The sequence below is a fragment of the Xyrauchen texanus genome, chromosome 18 (genome assembly GCF_025860055.1).
Source record: "Xyrauchen texanus isolate HMW12.3.18 chromosome 18, RBS_HiC_50CHRs, whole genome shotgun sequence".
NCBI lineage: Eukaryota > Metazoa > Chordata > Actinopteri > Cypriniformes > Catostomidae > Xyrauchen > Xyrauchen texanus.
Window position 1 is genome coordinate 34,826,188 of NC_068293.1, and position 19,239 is coordinate 34,845,426.

General features: G+C 38.9%; 1 protein-coding gene across 13 annotated transcripts in view; it reads left to right on the forward strand.

The window, feature by feature from the left end:
- LOC127658531 (microtubule-associated protein 2-like) overlaps nucleotides 1-19,239 on the forward strand; it is a 148,782-nt gene that overhangs the window by 56,232 nt on the left and 73,311 nt on the right. For 12 of the 13 annotated variants that reach the window (XM_052147849.1, XM_052147854.1, XM_052147856.1 and 9 more), the window contains exons 2-3: nucleotides 409-473; nucleotides 13,903-14,004. The gene's annotated coding sequence lies outside the window, so the exon portion shown is untranslated. The remainder of the gene's footprint in view (nucleotides 1-408; nucleotides 474-13,902; nucleotides 14,005-19,239) is intronic. The other variant, XM_052147850.1, reaches the window with a different exon arrangement.

Below are 19,239 nucleotides of genomic sequence, written 5' to 3' on the forward strand. Positions count from 1 at the left end.
GTCTCAGATCCTGAATTCTGGAATCTTCTGTACACTGATCCATGACTTCTTCAGTCCTGGTCTTGCTTATAATCTATGAGGCTGTTCATTATATTACAATTCTCAATGACACACACACACGCACACGCACACGCACACACACACACACACACACACACACACACACACACACACACACACACACACACACACACACACACACACAGCCCTCCCCCTTGGTCATCTCACACTTGCAGTAATGTGGCTGAATGAACAGTGTGTGCTATACTCGCACATGTAGGGTCCGTTGCGAGCTGGTCATTGACGAAGAGCGTACATTGTTGCTTTCGAGGCCACATGACTGGTATAACAGGACTCTGAAGACACCTTGGTCTCACCTGCTATTTGTCCCTCTGTCTCTCTCTCCAGATCCATCTGTGGTTCTTTCCTTCTTTCTCTGTCCCTGCTACACACCAAGATCAGGATTCCATCAGGTAGGCACGTCTGCTTTTTTATTCCTCATTTTTGTAGCTTTTTTGTCTTTCTCTCTCCTTTTCTCTGCCTCTCTGCTTGCTGTTCTGCAGAGATGCTGCGTCACTATGTGTAATGAGCTGGCACACAAGGTGTGCAAGAATCTGTCAGGCTGCTACCGGCAGTACCGGCATTCTGCTGTCTTCTAACATCCATCTATTTCTTAAGATTTCCTTATTTGTCCTTTCCCCTCTATGCAAATGGATTTATAAATGTCTTTCATTGTTTTGTGGATTAACAATAAATTTATTATATACAAGGACGTAACTGCATAATCAGGATTTGGGGGAGCCAAATGTAATAATTTGGTGAGAACCAAACATTAAAAAAATCCATATTGGTTTAGCTTTAATCTGAATATAGGTGGGATTGTGTGCCCCTTAATGTCTAAGGTTGTTATAGCCCTGATGATATATGGTTTGTGTGTGTGTGTGTGTGTGTTTGTTTGTGTTCATATGCTTTTGCAGTTTTTCAGAGACCTCCTGTGCAGCAGTGTACCTGCTAACTAGCTCATAGCTCTCTATACTGGACCTATAGAGCATATATGTGTGTGTGTGTGTGTGTTTCGGGATAACATGCTTGTTGGTGTCAGGATGATGTGACACTGCCTGTCTAGACACCTGCTATTAGCATCACCCCTTACCAGGTGCATGACAGCAGTGATTTAATGATTGTGTGTGTCACTAGGGGTGACACATATTACATGTATTGACTATAGTAAGAACAGTAAATTATGCATGATTACATATTAATAAACCTATACTAAGTACATGTTGTTAATTAACAGTACTGACTTGTGTAATTACACTGTAACAAGGACACTGTAATATAAAGTGTTACCAAATGTTCTATCATAGTACTAGTATATTAGCTATTTTTGCTGGAACAAGGTGTGCAAGAAAGATTGCAGATAAAGATGATGCAAATGATTATTATTTTGAAGAGGATTTTTTTAAATGATTGTTTTCCATTTTTATAATTTTTTATTTTGTCCATACTTCCAGATACAATAAGTAGAGGTGGTCACATGATATGATGTTGATGTAGTATTTCACAGCAATATATCAGCAGTGTTTAGTTACTTGCATAATTTAGCATTATGAGAAGGCTTGGTTTTATATCAGCAGAATTCTGATTTAATGAAAAATTTCAAGATTTTAAAAAAAATTATGGGAATCAATAAATTATGAACAATATACTGCCGTTGCTGGGTTATTATGTAATCATGTAATCTATAAAAATGTAAATGGAATCTGATTACAAGTATGTGATTTTTCTAATTTGTACGTAATACAGATTACATGTAATGTAAAGTAATGTAATGCACTGTCGCTGTGTTATACATATGTCAGATATGAAGAATTCAAGTGCTCTTCAGTGTCATGTAGGAGAGCGTGATGAGTTTGAATTGTGTACTGGGCAGGCACATAGTCTCTCTCTTCATTGGGATGCACTGCAGTGGGGAAAGCAATGATTTAATGCCCAAAGGGGGGCTTAGTCACCCCTTTCTGCTCTTGTCTGGGAAGGGTAAGAAAAGACATACAAACAGGGATGGCATGGCTCTCAGTCTGCTGAGAGTAATGCTGTCTGCCAGTGTCCCATCCTTGAGGGTGGAGAGGTGGGAGAGAGAGAGTGGCTAAAGAGCTTATCAAATCTTAGACATGTCTGCCCTCTGAAAGCAGGCTTGGTGACTCTGGCTGTTTTCTGACCAATATTATAATAATGTAAAAGCCCTGCTGAATAGATCAGCATGCCTAGTTTTGGATGCTGGAAAAATGTAATAAACATTTACTCATTGTGTTCTTGTGGGTCAGGGGTTTTCAAACTTTGTCCAGTGACCCCCAGAGGTCCACAAGGGGATACAATGGGGTCCACAGAACATTTGAAGATTTGTACAATTTAAGGGCAGTCAGTATTATTATTGTTTTGAGACAGTTGCTGTTTTCTGCTTTCTAAATTATTATTTTTGATAAACCTGAACTGTAAAAAGTGGTATTCTGCAGTTGTTAACTTAAGAAGGAACAGGTTGTTTCAGTGATGTTGAATATTGATTTTGATAATACTAGAAATATTTAATAAATATTAGGGATGGGACGATATATAAAATGTTGATATATCTCGAACCAAAAAAGTTACGAACCATATTGTGGCATAACTCAATATTTTTACATTTGAAACTTTGTTTGCTTCCACCACGCTTCACGGTTGGGATGGTGTTCTTTGGCTTGCAAGCCCTCACTCCAAACATAACAATGGTCATTTTGGCTAAAATGTTACATCTTTGTTTCATCAGACTATTTTATCTGGCTTTTTTATGGCGGTTTCTGAGCATTGGCTTCTTCCTTGCGGAGTAGCCTTTCAGGTTATTTTGATATAGGAATCACTTTACTGTGGATATAGATACTTGTCTACCTGTTTCCTACAGCATCTTCACAAGGTCCTGTGCTGTTGTTCTGGGATTGATTTGCACTTTTTGCACCAAACTATGTTCATTTCTAGGAGACAGAATGTGTCTAATTCCTGAGTGGTATAGTGGTCCAATTGTATTTATATTTGCATATTATTGTTTATACAGATGAATGTGATGCCTTCAGGCATTTGGAAATTGCTCCCAATGATGAACCAGACTTGAGGAGGTCCACAATTGTTTTTCTGAGGTCTTGGCTGATTTCTTTTAATTTCCCCATGATGTCAAGCAAAGAGGCACTGAGTTTGAAAGTAGGCCTTAAAATACATCAACAGGTACACCTCCATTTCAGTTCACCTCCTATCAGAAGCTAATTGTCTATAGGCCTGACATCATTTTCTGGAATTTTCCAAGCTGCTTAAAGGCACAGTTAACTTAGTGTATGTACATTTCTGACCCTCTGGAATTGTGATATAGTCAATTAAATGTAAAACAATCTGTCATGCACAAAGTAGATGTCCTAAATGACTTGCTAAAACTATAGTTTGCTAATATTAAATCTGTGGAGTGGTTAAAAAATTAGTTTTATTGACTGTATATACTGTATATATAAAGTTATTGAGAAAATCTAAAGAAATCAGCCAAGACCTCAGAAAAAAATTGTAGACCTTCACAAGCCTAAAATCTTTAGGAGCAATTCCCAAATACCTGAAGGTACCATGTTAATCTGTACAAGCAATAGTACTCAAGTATAAACACCATGCAGCCATCACACCACTCAGGAAGGAGATGCATTCTGTCTCCTAGAGATGAACATAGTTTGATGTGAAAAGTGCAAATCAATCCCAGAACAACAGTAAAGGACCTTGTGAAGATGCTGGATGAATCAGGTAGACAAGTATCTATATCCACAGTAAAACAAGTCCAATATCAACATACCTGAAAGACTACTCAGCAAGGAAGATGCCACTGCTCAAAAATATGCCATAAAAAAGCCAGACTACAGTTTGCAAGTGCACATGGGGACAAAGATCTTACTTTTTGTTGAAATGTTCTCTAGTCTGATGAAACAAAAATGTAACTTTTTGGCCATAATGTTATGTTATGTAGAACTGAAAAAGCGTGTGCAAGCAAGGATGCCTACAAATATGTCCCAGTTACACCAGTTCTGTCTAGAGGAATGGGCCAAAATTCCATCAACTTATTGTGAGAAGCTTGTGGAAGGCTACCCAAAACGTTTGACCCAAGTTAAAAAATGCAAAGGCTTTGCTACCAAATACTAACAAAGTGTTTGTAAACTTCTGACTCAATATGATGAAAGAAATAATATTTAAAAATATTTTTTTGAGTCAAACCAGTTAAGCATTTTGTCAGTGTAATTTTAAACAATATGAAACAAAAACAAACCTGCATATATATATATATATATATATATATATATATATATATACACTGATCAGCGACAACATTAAATCCACCTGCCTAATATTGTGTAGGTCCTCCTCATGCCACCAAAACAGTACCAACCTGCATCTCATTCTGAGATGATATTCTTCTCACCACAATTGTACAGAGCGGTTATCTGAGTTACCAACAACTTTATGAGTTCGAAACTGTCTGGCCATTCTCTGTTGTCCTCTCTCATCAACAATGGGTTTCCGTCCACAGAACTGCTGCTCACTGGATGTTTTTTGTTTTTGCTACCATTGTGAGTAAATTCTAGAGACTGTTGTGTGTGAAAATCCCAGGAGATCAGCAGTTACAGAAATACTCAAACTAGTCCATCTGGCACCAACAATCATCCATGCGATTATCTAATCAGCCAATCACGTGGCAGCAGTGCAGTGCATAAAATCATACAGATACGGGTCAGGAGCTTCAGTTAATGATCACATCAACCATCAACATGGGGAAAAAATTTGATCTCAGTGATTTGGACCATGGTATGATTGTTGGTGACAGATGGGCTGTTTTGAGTATTTCTGTAACTGTATATGTTAATAAACTGAGATTTCAGAAAATCGTGTGCACTGATTTGAATCTTCAAACAGGACAGCTGTGTGCTTCATTCTTTTAAACCATATTTAAATACACTTTTGTGGGAAATCCACCTCTACAAACAACCATCCCATGTTCTCTTAATTTATCCAATTTTTTTTTCTCTGATGTATCTGATGTTTATTATCCCTCATTTGTTAGCAAATAATTGCTTTGAGAAGAAAACTGTCTCCAGCTTTATTTCCACGCCTTCATCTGCCAAACGGATCCTTACAATCTCATAATTCAAAGACATGTCAAAAACATTATGAAGGCCCATAGTTCAGATAATATTATAATATAATGAAAGATAAATCCCACTTCCATCATCTGAGATTGCCATTTTTATTGGTTTATTATAAGACTATGAGATGAGATGAGGCTTTCAGAAAATAATAAGGCTTAATATTGTGATTTAGTGATATCTTTATTACGATTATGATTTTATGATTTACATTATTAAGGTGTTCGTCTTCTTTTAAGCCACTTAAAAACAAATTCCTCTTTATAGTGAGACACTATATACTGTAAGGAACAGTCTTCTTTTAGTGGTACACCAATCAGGCAATTTGAGGCAGATTCTGATCTCTGATTTTTTCAACGCTGATTCTGATTTTTTTTTTAAATGGCCCTTTGCCACACTTTTGGAAGTTATATGCTGCAGTTATATGCACAGTAAAATTAACACTTTACAAAAAGGTTGCATTTGTTAACATTATTTAACAACATTATGGTAGTTAACACGAACTGATGATCTTAATGTTAGTTACAACATATACTATTACATTTTTAATCTCAAAAGATGTTTTAGTTAACATTAGTTAATGCACTATGAACTAACATGAACTAACAATAAATAATTGTAATTTTACTAACTAACATTATTATTAATAAAGGCTGTAAAAATATATTGTTCATGATACCTAATGTATTAACTAATGTTAAGAATGGAACCTTTTTATAAAGTTACCATAATTACATTAAAATGATATTACTTGTGAATTGATAACATTTATTTGTTTTGAAGCAATTATTAATAGCTCTATTGTCAATTTCAAAGGGTCATTGTGACATATTGGTAAGCAGTAAAAACCATGAGAGCATCACACACAGCTCAAATGTTCAAAAATAAGAAAATATATCCATTACAAGCTCTAAAACTGCTCCAGTGAATAATCACTGATATCTACTGTATTGTTTATGGTCTTTGGCGTTTTGTAGTAACACAAATCACTAATTATTAAGCAAATGCATAAAGATGCGGTGCCATAATGCTGTGATTAGTGGTAATGTGACCAACATTAATCTGATTTAAATTGGCATCCTCACTGAATAGCACTGAGATGAGTGGCTGATGAGATATTGAGAGCACTCATGTTTGATTGACGCCACGAGTGAGCATATTGAAGGGAGTGTAGCTGAAAGTGCTCATACACTCTCTTTCGCTCAACACAACGTCTGATTGTCATGACTCACGTTACATCACGTATAGGCTACTCAGATTTGTATGCGCATGTTTATTTGTTGTTTAATTCGTTTTTATACTCGCTTGCAGTGTCTTTAGCCTCTCCATGCTCACAGTGCAGCAAGTCAGAATAACTACCATAATGAATCTAGAAAATGGGCAACTTAATATTCATTCAGGTGTATGTAGCAAATCCCTACGATTTCTGGAATGAGGAAGCGGGAGACGGTGTACTTCGTTCCAAAATACAGTCTTTATTCAAACACAAAAATGTATGCTTTCAAATCCACACACACTCGCTGGAAGCTCAGCTCTCTCCTTTCTACCGCTGTCTCTTCCCCTTTTATCTCAGTGTCACAGCTCACTGGAAATACAAACAAGTGTTAGCACAGGTGTAAATCCTTAACCACTCAGTTTCCTGGACCCCATCACACCCCCGTCTCCACTGTGTAATTCATACACATTTTAAAAAACAAACCTGCATATTCATCTGAATAACAGCATGTCTGAAAGTTTAAATTTGTGAATAATGCCAACAATTCACCCTCCACACTGTCATGCATCAAGGGCTCAGAAAGCGCTCATTCATTAGAGTAACAGTGTATGTGTGATTCCCTGCATGCTGCAAAAATGATCAGCCCTGATTCTAGGCACAATTGGCCGTGCACAGACTCAAGACGAAGATCGGCCAATTTAGATCGGTGGCCGAACGATCGGCACACCCCTATCTTTTTGGTTACTAAATTGTTCCTTTTTGCATTAGAATTGAAAATTCATGGGTATCCTCAATGGTGTGGCTCTAAAAAACTAACAAACTAACAAAAAACAAACTATAAGGGGGTTAAAGGGAAAGGAGGAGGCCAGAACCGGCTTAATAATATAATTCATATTTATTTAATTAAAAAGACACACACAAACACATACAGGGCAGCTGCCCATAATTCTCTCTCTCTTGAACTGTCGTCACCGGCCGCCTTTATCCCTACGCCCTCCTCCACTTTACACTCCTCCCACCATTGCCTCAGGCCAGGGAGCCCCCGGCATGACGTACATCCCTCCTCCTCTCCGGCTGGTCATTGCCGCCTTCCTCCACATTGGAGGAGACAGGAGGGGAAAAACAAATAGGCAAGGGAAAGGCCAACATGGAGCGACAGAGAGAGAGGAGAGAGTAGCAGCTCACTCACCGGTTCTCTGATGCGCCGTTGCGTTGTCCCCGATCACTGCTCCACACTCTCAGCCGCTCCTTCCAGAGTGGACCAAAGTAAAACCTCCGACCCGCAGTAGACAGAATGCCCCTCCGTGTTCCTGGGGACCCGTGGGGACACTTCTCCACCCCTGGCAGTGGCCCTACCACTCAGGGAGTCGCTTCCCTCCTCCCCTCGCGGACGGCGGTCTTCTCTCAACCCCACCGCGTTTCTGGGGGATGGCAGGGCACTCCTCTGCCCCTGGCGCCGCGGACGGCCACCATTCCCCGCGTGCGGGCGGTCGGGCTACTCCGTCATATGGCGGATGGCAGCGGCGCTCCCCTGGGTGGATAGCAATATAGACTAAAGCACAGATCTGGGGACTGAGACCAGAACTAACATAGAATAACTAGGTTGAAATTAGTGATCAACACTTTTGTGGTCAAACTGGGTTTTCATCACAGCTTGCGAAGTTGCCAGGTTTGCCTTCGCTACCTCACAAACATGATGCAGATGTTTGTGGAAAGAGTTCACATACTCTAACAGAGGAGTGAGTGCTAAGTCTACCGTAAGAAGCTTTACTTTACTGGTTTCCACACAATAAGTACACAGCATAGACTTAAGCATCTGATGGAACCACTCCAAAGCTCCATGAGATTAAGGATTATAGGCGCTAGTCATCTGGTGAGTTACAGATATTCCCTTTAATACCTGCATGAACAATTTGGAGGTAAAATTTGTGTCCTGATCCATTTGGATCATGCATGGTAAGCCAAACACAGAGCAAAATGTTATGAACTCCTTAACAATGGTATTCGCTTTAAGGTTGCAAAGCAGTATTGCCACGTGTGGCAGTGGACCTAAGCGTAAGAATATACTGGTGACCAGATTTCGATCTACAAAATGAGTTGTTCAAGCAGCTCTCCCATAACTGAAATGGGTTGCAAGGGGGCTGGTTAAATGACTTGATTCCGTTTAGCTGCAATTTGACATGCATGGCATGAATGACAGTATTTTGAGACAGCTGCTCTTAAGCCAGGCCATTAGAAACACTTAGCTACATGCTGGAAAGTTTTGTTAATGGCTAAATAACCAGAAAGAACATGATCATGCGTGAGTTTGAGAACTGGCAAATGGTAACCAGTAGGTAGTACAATTTGAAAAGTTGGGCTCAACTTAGCTGTAACAGGGGAGTTAAAATGGGAAAGGAGGAGGCGGGAACCAACAGTCAAAGTAATGTTTAATGTAAAATGAAAACATAAAGACAAAACATAAATACTTACAAGGCAGCTGCATGTGGCTCTCTCTCGAATTGCCACATCCGGCTGAATCGGGGCCGAGCATGCATAGTCACAGCCCGGCCCCAACCTCCTCCTCATCAAACTAACCTCTTTAATGACTTGAGACATCCACTTACGCATCAGAATGCCTTTATCCCAAAAATAGCAAACACTTACGTCATCGATGCCATCTAAAGTCACCACAGCCTCAACACAGGGAGCTAAGGAGGGATCAGACTTTTGCGCAGCACTAAGCTGCTCTCTGCCAACTTTCAGAGATGGGTTTTTAATGGTAGAACCAAGGTCAGCTTCCACAACACTGCTGTCTACAGATCGACCAAGCTCAACAGGGGGACCTGAGGAAGTGAGAAAAGAATCAGATCAATCACATCTTCATACTTGCACACTTGGGAGTGCATAACTGCACATGCTGGGAACGCAGAGGGGAAACACCTGGGCATGTCCGCCTCACATACAAGAGATTCAGCAAATACTCTGTAAGGAAATACTCTGCCAGCCGCTAGACCTGAGGATGAGGCTCACTCCCTCCACTGGCAATTTTGAGAAAACACCCACCTTCATTGGCCCAGAGACCAGATCAGAGTTTAAGAACACTGTACGGATTGGAACCTTAACACAGCCCAGTTCAATGCCATGAATTAATACATTAGTTCCTGTGCATGCCTTACTTGAAAGGGGCATGGTATTCTCAAGAACAAATGACTGTGCAGTGCCTGTATCTCTTAGAATTGAGATTTGCAGGGGAGTTAAGGGAAATACAACCCTTCAATAGAAAGGGATTAAACAGAGAGCAGTCAGACAAATCATGATCCTCCACACTAGGCAAATGACTGAAAACAGCATTCGCAACACTTGTAGTTTTAGGGGCGGCATTTTTTTGTTTCTATGCCTTGCAGTCAGCGATAAAGTGACTGGATCAAGGCAGTAAAAACAAATGCGTTTAGGAGAGAACACAGTCTAATGCATAAGGACATACTCATCTGCCAACACAGCAGCAGCAGAAAGAGATGCTACTTTTTGTTCATTCAAATGCATGACTAGACTATTAGGCAGATTATATAGATTATATAGCAGGTTTTGAAATCCTCTAACAGGACCAGTTCTAAGAATTGTGCGAATGTTGTTGTTTGGGAAGCAGCACACCACTTCTCTAATTAAGCTCTCTTGTCATAAGCAAACTCAACAAATGTCTGTTTAGCTGTTTTACTGTAACCACAATTGATTTGTCTATATTCCTCGGGGACCAGCTGATAGATTTTAGAACCACATCTTTACCAAGGTCATAATCAAGGGAATCTTCGATAGGAAGGACAGAACACACCTTCTGCTCTTTGCCAACTATGCTACACTGTAACATTAACGCCCAAGTATCTTTTGGCCAATTCAATTTTGCAGCAATTTGCTAAAAAAATTACAAAATCAGCATTGATTTCAGACTCTCTGAATGGAGAGACCAGTTTAATATACCTGCTAGGGTCAAAGGGACCGAAGCACCGTCAGGTGCATGGTCTGTGCCGGACTTGGCAGAAGTAGAGCGCGTGGGTAGGAGCGGAGGGAGGCGGAATTGCGGTACACACTGCACGCTCTTTCCTTCTCCATATGAATTAGCTCCAATTCATGCAAATGCAACAAACGTGTATCATGCTCTTGCCATTTGATTTGCAACTCCATCTCTTTCAATTTCAGTGCCAAATTGGGGTTGGCTTTAGGCGTTGGAGGACTGGCAGCCGGACCCTTATCTTCAGATGTGCCACCCTCCAAAGCCTTGCCTTTCTCAGCCTCACTTGGGGCTCTTCCAACCGAATTTTAACTCTACCAATTTGGTAAACAATTACGATTTAATTATTTGTTTCACAGCTGAAGATTGAACAGAAATTCTCAAGATTTCAGCAATTTGTAGTAAATATTTTTGCAGAATTTTTCAAATTGTTCTGTGGTCGGATTATTAAGAACGTAATCAATATCCCAGAAATCCATGTGGCAACACATATGTGGATTATTCCTGCAATTAAGCCACCCCAAATTAAAATATTTGAAACAAAATCACAGTGGGTTATCTTCAAGTTTTTGACACATGCAGTTTTACTGAAAGATGGAGACTAGTTTGTATATGATGCTACAAGCGTCCAAATGACCTATGGCAAAAATCATGGGTTTCATGTCCCATAAGATATATACAGACTATCTTGCCAGTACAAGAGCTGTGACGTGAAAGGCAGCAGACAGTAAAAAATTTAAGTCCAATTCATGCTGTCTCAAGTCTTCCCCCCAAAGTGGGCCCTGTCAAAACATCTGCGACAATATAAAGAAATATTAGTGAAAATATTGATTTTTTTTTTCAATGGAGTAACAAGCTTTTTGACTGCAAAATGGCATCCACCAGCAACTTTGGCATGCACTCCATTTATGTGTTTTTAGTGTTGACACATGGCAGTTTGTTTTCTTCTGTGTGGAGTTGTGTGTATTATGTATGCATCTAAATGCCATCTGCTGCTGCAGTATGTCAGATTGCTGGTTCCGGGACACATGCAGGGCTCTCTGTGCCTGTTAGGGTGGTATTACTCTTTCTTGTTTGAGTTCTCAGTATGAATGCAGCTGAGGGCTCTCCTGTTCATGCAGTGTGAGTCAATGTGTGGAGCGCTCCCATATTACCTGGTGGCAGAACGAAAATGCTGTGTTTTCCACCTCATATCCCCTGCAGCAGTCTGAACTCTGCTGTTCATTGCTGACCCCCACAAAAGACAATGGATTCAGAGAGAGAAGGAGATGGTCAGACGGACAGAACTATAGATAGATAGATAGATGGATGGATGGATGGATGGATGGATGGATGGAGGGTGGGTGGGAGGGTCATTCGTTTTTCTGCAGTAACCGATTGTAAATGCCAATATTAAATTGGCATTTAAATTGCCAGTTTATAAATACACACACACACACACACACACACACACACACACACACACACACACACACACACACACACACACACACACACACACACACACACAGTTGAAGTCAGGAGTTTACATACACTTAGGTTGAAGTCATTAAAACTAATTTTCACTCCACTGATTTCATATTAGCAAACTACAGTTTGGCAAGTCATTTAGGACATCTAATTTGTGCATGACATGAGTAATTTTTCCAACAATAGTTTACAGACAGATTGTTTCACTTTTAATTGACTATATCACAATTCCAATGGGTCAGAAGTTTACATACACTAAGTTAACTGTGCCTGATTAAACTTTCTATGTCTGGAGGAAAAAGGGTGAGGCTTGCAATGGGTTGCAAAACGCATATGGGTGGCAGCATCATGTTTTGGAGGTGCTTTGCTGCAGGAGGGACTGGTGCACTTCACAAAATAGATGGCAAAATAGACGGAGGAAGGAAAACTATGTGGATATATTGAAGCAACATCTCAATGTCTCAAATGGGTCTTCCAAATGGACAATGACCCCACGCATACCTCCAAAGTTGTGGCAAAATGGCTTGAGGACAACAAAGTCAAGGTAATGGAGTGGTCATCACAAAGCCCTGACCTCAATCTGACAGAAAATGTGTGTAGCAGAACTGAAAAAGTGTGTGCGAGCCTACACACCTGACTCAGTTACATCAGTTCTGTCTTTTTGAATAATGGGCCAAAATTCCAGTAACTTATTGTGAGAAGCTTGTAGATGTCTACCCAAAATGTTTGACCCAAGTTAAACAATTTAAAGGCAATGCTGCCAAATACTAACAAAGTACATGTAAACATCTGAACCACTGGGAATGTGGTGAAAGAAATAAAAGCTGAAATATTGAAATATATAAATCATTCTCTCTTCTATTATTCTGACATTTCACATTTTTAAATAAAGTAGTGATCCTAACTGACTTAAGACAGGGAATGTTTTCTATGATTAAATATTTGGCTAAGGTGTATGGTAACTTCTAACTTCAGCTGTTATATATATATATATATATATATATATATATATATATATATATATATATATATATGAAGGAAATGAAGGAAAAACAATGCCAGGGAAAATAGAACAAATATGCAGAAAAACTTTTTAAGCTGTTTTGGTGCAAAAATAGTAGATAGAAAGATGACAGGTAACCCCCGTCCTCTTATTAGAACATTAAAACATTGTCTGCTTTATGCTTACATCTCTATACTCTGTGCACATTTTTACATAATATACACTTTAACATTCAAGACATTTAGATACAAAATTTCTATCATTATTGAGACACTGTTTGTCTTGCTCATCCACAAGTGCCTGATGGACTTGTATCTGACTGGCAAGTTTCTAAAAATTGTGGCAGCGTAGTGGGCTAAAGCACTGAACTGGTAAGCAGAAGGTTGTAGGTTCGTTCCCCACAGCCACCACCATTGTGTCCTTGAGCAAGGCACTTAACTCCAGGTTGCTCCAGGGGGATTGTCCCTGTAATAAGTGCACGGTAAGTCACTTTGGATAAAAGTGTCTGCCAAATGCATAAATGTAAATGTAAATTGTTTAGGTGCTGCTGACTGCAGACCTACCTCTTTGCTGGTGTTCTCATTTCATGGATTTGTAGCATTCAATGGTGATCTTCTTGAGTTAAGATGATAATTAATTTCCACCACACAAAGAGGGCATTTTAGACTACATTTAGACCTGATATTTTTTTATTATTATTCATATTTATTGCACATTAACTTGTAATATCACTGTCCAAAAAAAGCACAATGGTATACTTAGAGTATCACGTAAGTATGTGTTTATACCACACGTTTTACCTATGAACGACGTATTCTCATTAAACTAACAAGCTCATTCTCTGTGTTGGGTACACATACTCCCATCCATATATATTTTTCTCACAAACTCATGAAACACAACACACACTTATAAAAAACTACACAGTATTGTTCCTTGAGCTCTCTCTCTCTCTCTCTCTCTCTCTCTCTCTCTCTCTCTCTCTCTCTCTATAACTGTGTTGCTAACAGTGTTTCTTCATTTACAGGTGTTTGTAGCACTGATTCCCTCTAAGAAACTCTTCAGGGCCCTGAACCCTCCTGTTAAACACGCCACCAATCATCACTGGAGACTCCCACCACCTAGACAGGTGCCAGACAATCCCTACAGCACATCTCCAGCACGATCAATCAGTGCACAGCTTTAAATGCCTTCTCTCACATTGCATTCACATGCAGCTTTAATCACACAAGTCATATAATTTTTATGAAAAAGTATGTATGCTGTAAGACTGTGTGAGCATTGAAACAAGCTACCATGCCATAATATTATGTGTGCATTTGCATGTAAGCATAACAATCTAGAGAAAATAATTGCCCTAAAATAAATTTTTTGCCTAAAAATTATTAATGGTTTCTCCTCTCCTACAGTTCTGGAGATTGTGGGCAATATTAGACCAAAAAGCATGCACTCTTCAAAAACCCACCAATAATAATGTATCATCTGGGCACCTTTTGCACACTAGTGATTTGTCACATACTATTTAAGATGGATGTTTAGGATCTGTCTGCTGGGAAGTTGTGGGAAACAAAGCTCCCAAACTGCTACATTGTTATTTCCGATTTCAGACTTATCTGCATGAAAAAAAACAACAAAAAAAAACAACAAACCAGCCTGGTCTCATGAACATTACGTGACCGTGAAATGACGCGCTTCATTACACATTTGGCTGACACTCTCGTCTGCGAACCGCAGTCTTCCAAGTTCAAATCTAACACTCAATCTGGTACTCTGGAATTGAGAGTAAATGTAGTTGAGTCTGTAATACAAGCGTTAAAATTAGGGCTGTTGATTTAACATGTTAATTCAGTGCGAATTAAAATTCAAATTTTTTAAATTTGAGCTACACGCTTATACAGAGAATAAACCACACTCACCGACAGCAGACAAAACAAGATGAAAACACGTTCTTGCGGTCAAATACATCTTGATGGAGCACAAATATGGACTCAGGGATCTCAATACATGTTTTTCTAAGCTTCAAATTATGTTTAACTTGAATCTAGGGATGCAAGGGTGCATCTGATGCAATTTATGATTTTGCATTGATTTTATTGGACCCTCTCTAGATTGTATTGGCTTGGTCTTAAAGACTCACCCACCTGCTGGCAATGCCAGTCAGAAGATGGGGACACAACCCATGTTTTTTGGGGTTGTGTCAAGATTCAGGAATTACTGATGCGCCCTCATTTCGTGAGTGGTGCACCAAGTTGGGTAAAGTGGCAGCTTTTGAGGAGATGACTTCCAGATGGCTGGGGAACCTTACAATTAATGGCATAAAATGGGGTAGTTATGTGTCTCATTTGTGATGGTTCTAGCGAGTGTCCTTTTTTTTCTTTTTTCCATCTGTTGAACTTTTATGTACTTCTGTATTTCTATTTGTGTGTCTGTTTATATGTGGTATGATGTTATTTTGTATTTGGTCAAGGTTATACGTTGATTCCGAATGCATAATTCTGTGGTTAAATGTATTCTTGTCTGTGTTAGAATCAATAAAAAATTTTAATAACAAAATTTGACACAGTGACCTAGAAACGGTATGTTTTTGTCAGAAACGAGACGCTCCAAAAGCATCTGACGCAGGTGTGCATTGATGTGTCCTTAGAAAAGCCCTCATAATAAATATATCTCGGACTGATTGACGAATTCAGTTGCAAAATTTATTGTGTGAACTGTAGGTCAATGATAGGCAGATGACATAAGTTCAATAATATGGAGATAAACAAAATATATTGTATACTAAAGCCACTTTTTGAAATGTCTTTTTGGTAACACTTTACAAAAAGTTTCTATTTGTTAACATTAGTTACATTAGGTATCATGAACAAACAGTTAGCGATATATTGTTTACAACATTTATTAATCTTATTAAAAAACAGCTATATAACTCAATTTATTTTTTCAGGGTTAACTACCCCTACTATTTTTGACCCTGTTTGTAACCTTCAATTTTAATAGTGAAAAACGATTGCAGGTTGTACTTACAGATGGAAATAAAGTGAGTGTGAATGTTTTAGTCTTGTCGCTAGAACACAGGACCAGTGAGTTGGATGAGAGGGAGGCAGAGAGAGCCCTTCAAGCCACAAACAAGCATGACACACACCCACGAAACACCAAAACAAAAGCCAGTTGAAAAGCAAAGCTCTGCTTTTGTGAGTTTTCCAGCAAAGCTCTAGCAAAAAGGCTTTACATTAGCTTTCCTATTTCTGCTTTTGAATGCACATCAGACTCTCTGAGACACAGAAAATGCTAAGACTCTTCCGATTGGTCTAATGAATGTTTACATGCTTGTGTTGATAGATGGGACATGGCTTGGCGGGTCGATGTTCCCATAAGCAAACACCCACATAGAGATGTGTGAAAGAGATGAGATTTTAGTCTTGTTTTTACTTCCTTTGATAGAAACATGTGCAGCTGTTGGGTTTATACATGTTTACATATACAGTGGGATTCAAAAGTCTGAGTGCACTTATGAACATGCTTGTATTTTGCTGCATTTTTTCTAATTGAATGCAGTTTTTTAATTTCAAATGTACTTGCACGCACTCAAGCTGGCACGGACTCAAGTTTGCACAAATCCTGATGATCCAAAGATCATCTTGTGTGCTTCAATGGAAGCATGGAAATCTGAACTTTTTGTACAAAGGGAGTTAACATAGTCACACATTTTCATTTGAGTAGTGATCTAGAAATAGTGCAGAATCTCATATATTTCTAATTAATTTGACATCATAATGTTTCTTTGTTTTTAATTGTTTTAAATCAGAAATATTTCTGTTTATTTCCAGGCTTAAATTAGAGTCCGTTAGGGTACAGTAAACATACGGGTAATCTTTGCCAATAAAGGCTAATCTTTTAATATTTGAAATTAAGCCACAAGATCTCTGACTAATATTATGAGTCAGCCATTAGTCACACATTATTGTAGTGATTATATTGGTCACTGTGAATGAAGATTTGAAAATAATATGGCATCTATACACCACATAACTCAATAACTCACTATTTGTTTTCATTTTAGTATCTAATAACCCTTGCTGCCATAAAGTGCTTGAAGTAGAAGAAAAAAAGTGCACGCACTCTCTGTGTTAGTATTAAATTAGACTTTTTTTGTGATATTGGAGACCTCTTTTGTTCACAACATATGTTTATTTTAAAATAAATACATTTGTGTGTTACTATACGGCAGGGCTCTTTCTTCGGGGGCAAGATTATCCAGATGAAAACATTATAGGGGCCATCCATTTTTTTTACCTAAAACTTACATTGTAACTTACATGTTAACATGAAAAACAAAACACTGTCAATAATGTGTGTTTGTTTACATTAAAATAGTCAGGGGTATTTTATTAATATTTTTTAGGTCTCGCCATAAATTCCTTTTTTAGATCTGGCTAAAGAAGAACATTGACCTAACACCCTCAGATAACCAATAGGTTTTGATTAACTTTACTTTGAAAATAAAAACATACATTGTAGGGTTATTGTTTATGAAAACAGAGGAAGAACATTTAGATCAGCTAAAGTCTGTATATCTTTGACAATATTAACCTGCATAAGAAAACAAACACAATCTAATGTAGAACTTTCTTTTTAGATTAAATAATGAAAAAAATGCAATGCATGATCTTCCTTTTCTCTATTATCCTCTGGGGAAAATGAGCCTTCGTTGTCCTGCACATCCTGTATGGGGAAATTGTGCAGATAATCATTGGTAAATGGAGAACAAACTGATTTGATGATGTTCATGCGATTGAGAACTCTGACACACACCTGATTATAGAACTAAACACTAAATCAGGATATATGCATGTATGCAGGTTTAATGATGCTTCACATTATCACTTTTAACGATCTAGCCCAACAACACCAAAGTGACTGCTCGAATCGCAGCCTTCTGGCAGACATCTCGGCCTGGATGATGGAACACCACCTGCAACTCAACCCAGCCAAGACCGAACTCCTTGTCTTTCCAGCCAACCCTGCTGTTGAACACAACATCACCGTGCAGCTGGGTCCAACTACAGTGTCGCCTTCAAAAACAGTCATAAATCTAGGGGTAACCATCACAAATTACAAGCTAAATTTCACAGACCACATCTCAAAGACTGCAAGATCACGTCTGGTCTTTAATGAACCAAAGAGAGCGCATGTTACACCACTCTTTGTCTCTCTCCACTGGCTGCCGGTTGATGCACGTATTAAATTCAAGGCTCTGATGCTGGCATAAAAAACAGTCACTGAGTCTGCTCCAGCATACCTAAAATCATTTATGCAGATCTACACTCCTGCCAGAAGCCTGCGGTCGGCTAAGGAACGCTGCCTTGTTGTACCAACACAAAGAGGCACCAAAACACTTTCCCGGACTCTCAGTTTCATCATACCACATTGGTGGAATGACCTTCCCAACACCATCCGTGAAGTTGACTCACTCTCTGTCTTCAAAAAATGGCTAAAAACACATCTTTTGTCTCCTTAAGATGATTCACTTATGTTTTCTTCTTTTGTAAGTCGCTTTGGATAAAAGCGTCTGCCAAATGAATAAATGTAAATGTAAATTCGCCTGAAGGGAATGCAAGGCAGTGCATGGTGTCACGACTACACTTATGCAAGCTTTTCTTACCGGGTTTCACAGCTGAAGCACCTGTATAATCCTGCCTGTAAGCTTTAATTACATGTGAAGAAGCAGTAGCAATATCATTTGTATTACAGATTCAATAGTCCCACTGCAAGTGTGAAATGTGAAACTCACCAACTCAAGTTAATTAATTAGAACTGAATGCCCCCCACAGTATTCCTTTTGCATCTGACAAGCTTAGCTATTTACTTTATTACTATATATTGTGTATATGCATGGGTTGAGAGCTCTACATTGCAGCTGCAGAGGGGTGAGCCAGGTATCCTTACACATACAGAGAGAGAGGGAGAGTAGGTGAAGGAATAGAACCTACAACTTATTTAACTGTGATAATAACAACTGTGGTATAAACTGCCAGCATACACATTATGTAGATTACTTTAAATGTGTAGCAGTTGTTCAGTGCTTGTCCTGGCAAGCCGATCATTCTTACCACTTGAGTTGGAATTTGGTGTATGCTCATGAATCATCAGCCAGATGATGCATGCAATCTAGTACAACAGAAACTCAAGTTTTTTTCCTCAGAGTTCTCAAATTATCCATGTCAATCACTTTTGATTGACATATTGTCATCTGTGAAACGGTCCTTGTCAAAGGTGCTGGTTTTTGTAATGTACCATATGTATTTAGTATTTCCATGTAGATTCTATTCATGTCCCTTTGAGTTTTCATTGAGTTTTAGATGTT